The 4,594-nt window shown below is 43.3% G+C and overlaps 1 long non-coding RNA gene across 1 annotated transcript in view; it reads left to right on the forward strand.

The window, feature by feature from the left end:
- The window catches only part of LOC131780316 (uncharacterized), a 6,235-nt gene extending 5,542 nt beyond the window's left edge, over nt 1-693 (forward strand). The window contains exon 4 of the long non-coding RNA XR_010715895.1: nt 630-693. This is a non-coding gene — a long non-coding RNA (uncharacterized lncRNA). The remainder of the gene's footprint in view (nt 1-629) is intronic.
- Nucleotides 694-4,594: the final 3,901 nt, after the last annotated feature.

The following is a 4,594-nucleotide window of genomic DNA, read 5'->3' on the forward strand; positions in this document are numbered from 1 at the left end:
CATCAATTGGACCAGGGTTACTGGCAACATCATTACAGAGGACCAAAATATTGGTGGATAAGGCGACGTTTAGGAGTTTTAAACCAAGTAATAGCTTATGACTAGCAGGAGCTGGAACAATGGCGGATGACTTGATTCGTGTTTGAAGTCTAGAAAGGCTTATAAACGGCACACATAAAGCTCTTGCGACAACAAATCCTTCCAGGCATATCCCTAGACTCTTATCTTCCAGATTCAGTGGGTTGCGATAAATGGAGTTGAAAATTAAACTTGAGACAAGCCAGTGTTAGCGAGCGGCCGAGGGCCGACTTACACGCCGCCATGTGCGATTCTCTTTCTTTCGAAATGAATGAGTGTTGATTCTTAATAAATCGATGATCTCTTTGTTGTATCATAAATCCGCTATTGACTAAGCGTGTTCGGTCTAAATGGCTGTATATCAGCCTCATTCTTTTTTCCGTGTTATTGACCTCGACTTAGTCTCGTCCATGAAAGCGCAAGAAAGGAACTCGGCCAATATCTAGCCCTCGTGACCTCACGCTTGTTTAATACCGCATATACAGGATAAACTAATGAGATTACCGTTTTTCATTGATACTAATTTTAAAAATAATTTTATTTTCCTGAAGGGATGCCTCAGTCACGAATTGTTTTCCTGTTAGTGATGTCATTTGGAGTACAATGCTTAGGTATGTTAACACTTTATTCTTATGGCCTACACACAATGTGTTACAAGTCTTATCAGGTGCCTCAAGCTGAAGAAACTCTTTAAGGTGGCCAATTTACGTTATAAACTAAGTTTATAAGGAGAATTGTGGGTTGTGTGTGAGTTAATATTCAGAAAATGGAACTAGGTTATTAATGGGAACATGGTGACGAGAAAAACAAGAATAAATTAGGTGAATGAAGAGTGTTCGCTGATACCGTGGGAATTAAGAGTGAGCACATGGCAGTCTGCGACCTTCCTTACAACTAAGCAGTTTCGAAAGCCGCAAAACTCTTGAACAATTATTTATCTTTCAAATCTTAATCCCCGCAGTATCAACGAATGCTCTTCATTCAATTAATGCATTCTTGTTTATCCATTTCCTGCATATAAACACGCACGCAACCCACAATTCCTCCATTCTCTGTGAAGAAGGGCTAGCGCTCGAAAGTCAGCTTTGAAACTCTTTGCGGTGGCCAATTTACGTTATCAGCTCACTTGATAAAGCCAAAATTATCTTGTTATACTCCCTCACCAAAACGGCAACCCAGTTTCTTTGGAAACTGACCCCCTTTATCAAATGATAAATAGCATGGTTTCCGCAGGGTATTTAGGACAACTTCCAACTAAATATCACTCGCAGCTTCGCCGTTGGTGATATGAGTGTTGAACACCCATGATTTTCAATTTTCACTAAAAAAGTAACGTAACGTCACTCACAGTCCAAAACAATCACTATCGGTCCAATTAGAACGAAATTCAATATCAGAAAGATCTCCCCTAGAAATATTGTTACGGGAAAATTTACTGATTTTTCCGTGTGTTTGTTTGGAACATATTCATCCGTAAACTTTTCACATTTAGCCATTTCCAATTTATTCGAGCTCATTCAAGTTCTTTCATTCTAGTAAATAATAATAATAAAAAAAAAAACATAAAAAACCACCGTAGCTTTTGAGTAGTAAACTAAGAGATTTTTGCTTCGTTCTTGCTTTCATATCTGCATGTCGGAACTTATGTTGTTCGAGATCGAAGGATCACTACAAAGAAGACTTTTCTAGTTAATTAATTCACCAGCGAATTTTGACGCGTTGGTACGAAGAAGCATACATTACATAAAACCAAAACAAACAAAACCACGAAAGCGATTACGCTTCGAGTCCAATTTGAGTAGTGACTCTGAAGACGAAACAAGCGAGACAGAATCAGAAGCTATTGAAGAATTTTCTGCCGAAAACGCTGTCGCAAACGAAGGTGTGTGCGAAGAACCTGATGAATTCGAGCGAAGTAACCCGTTGAGCGACGAAGACATCAACACTCGACACGATATGCAAATGAACTCTGACGAAACTCTGCCCTGTTAGCAAACAACAATGGAAAGAGGTCTGATGACCCAAAAGAACTGAATCTTTTCTCCAAGTTGAATGAACTCTTGACCAAGGCCCAAGGTTCCACTGGGGACTCGCCAAAGCAGTCCGTCGCGCCCCTCTCAGCTTACTCAGAACCAGAGAGACGGGGAACTCCGGATTATAAACATGAAATCCAACGCGTGGAAGCTAAGTTGGAAGAATTCTTCCGACGCATGGATGCTCGAATAAATGACCTGGCCAGGAGAAATCAATCCGTGAAGAACCGCCAAGACAGTGCACACGAGAACGACGGTCTATTTGTTACTCGTGAGGACGAGTTGGTCATGTACAGCAAAATTGTAATCAGAGGTCTCCACGTGAACCAAGTCAGAATTTTGAGCGGTACCAGCCAAACTACCAACATCGCCAAGAAAGCGGAAGTTATCCTCCACGCTCCGGTTATAATCAGCCACAACGAAGAGACGAATTACCCTCTGTAAATCCAAGAAGTCTCGTTTGGCCGCCATGGATGGTCAATATCATGAGCCCGACCCTCTGGCTCCGGTAAAAGAAGATATGTTCCCACAGATCGCACGCGAGTTTCTCGAAATGGACACCGGTGAGCGTGACTCCCAAGCCGATGAAGAACTCCATCAACAGGTCCAAAACGAGCTGCAATTCTACGCAGAAGCAGCCAGATACTACAAAGTGCAAGGAACAGAGCCAACAGACGTGATTTTTTCAGCTCTAAAACGACCACTGGGCGCTTGCCAGCAAATAGTTCAGGACGCTTATGCAAATGACTACACTCTCAAACCCAACACTGAGTATCCTGGCAGTACGTCGCCAGGAAGCCTGGGAACGAGAGCCAACTTAGGGATGACCAGCCGTCGACTGGGCACGAGTGAAAGTCCACAAAGAAAGGAAGAAAATAAAACCCAAGAAGAAAACGAATCCTAAATGCCAAGTGAAATGTGAATCTACTAGAGCTACTCCAGAGCAGCTTAAGAGTCTGGTGTGTTCTACGGGAACAATGGTTGAAAATGATGCCGACGCTATTGTAAACTCCGAGAGTGCAGCGGCAGTTAACCCACTTCCAGACCCCTCTCTCCCATCACCTTGCATTTCCGCCGGATGTGAACCTGAATCAGTCATCTCAGTTCCAGATCCTTTTCTGCCACCCCTTAGAAGTTTCGCCGGATGTGAACCTGAATCAGTCATCGCAGTCCCAGATCCCTCTCTGCCACCCCTTAGCACTTCCTTCGGATGTGAACCTAAATCAGTCATCTCAGTTGCAGACCCTTCCGTGTTATCACAACCAAGTATTTCCGCCGGATGTGAGGAAAATTCGCCACCCAGTGTCCTGGCTCCTGACCAGACCCCATGTGAATCTATTGAAGCTACCGCTGACCAATGAAACATCACGTCCGATGAGCCGAGATCACGTGTTCTCACGGTTACCGCCCAGTTGAATGAGAAAGACTCAGGGCTACTTGTAGACACCAGAGCGAACATGTCTGCCATTGGTGAACAGTCCATCAGAGACCTATTTGACGGAAAATTACCCAGTTTACGGAAAAACCCCCGACTACCAGTTATCAGATCCAGTAGATGCTTTGAAGACAGTGACAATCTCAGCCCTTATCCTGTTCCTCGCAAATTCCCAGACACAGACTTTAAGATGTTTGACATGCAAGAGCAAATTAACAAGCTTGGAATGAAGCTAGATGGAATCTTCCGGAATATACAGCCTAAACAGGAAGTCAGTTTTAAATGGAGGAAGTACAGTTTCAAGACTAAACCGGTATGTTATCGATTTGGACGCCGTAGCCATATTCATTATTACTACAACTGCAACCAATCTAATGACGGTTTCCGGAAGGAGAGACAGATCCTACATCGTGCTATCCAACCAACTTACCATCAACCAGAAGAATCTTCCACTTACAAAGAAAAGAACCTATCGGATGCTGAGGGGACTGTATCACAACTCGAGAGTCAGGAAACGCCACAAACAACCCTAATTTACTACAGAAGATGAAACCGACACGAACCAGTGACCAAGGTAGAAAGCCAAGAAATTCAAACCAGAAGCCAAGAAAGTTACAAATACCAAATCAGTTAAGTGTCCAGCTACCCCTCGTAAATGAAGCAGACACGTACCCTACCAACCTGATCACTAAAGGCAAAATGGCAGGAAAACCTGTTCGTCTAGTGTTGGATACTGGTGTAAGCGTTTCAGCTATAAAAGAAGAAGTTTTAAAAGAGATCTACGGTCACGTTCCCTTTCCTGCAGTTCAGACTGGGAAAGACAACCTACTGCGAAGAACAATTATCTTGCCGTTATATCTTAAGGAAAGTCAATTCCCTTGTGAATTCCAGGTCGTGCAGAACCTTGCTTATGACGCCATCCTTGGTCGCGATTCCTCCAAGTAAACAGAGCTATGATTGACCTCGATAACAACACCGTTACTCTAAAAGAATCAGCAAATCAACAAGAGCAAGCATGTTCAGCCTCAGTGTCTTTGACAGGAACATT

This window comes from Pocillopora verrucosa, chromosome 12 (assembly GCF_036669915.1).
Source record: "Pocillopora verrucosa isolate sample1 chromosome 12, ASM3666991v2, whole genome shotgun sequence".
Classification (NCBI taxonomy): domain Eukaryota; kingdom Metazoa; phylum Cnidaria; class Anthozoa; order Scleractinia; family Pocilloporidae; genus Pocillopora; species Pocillopora verrucosa.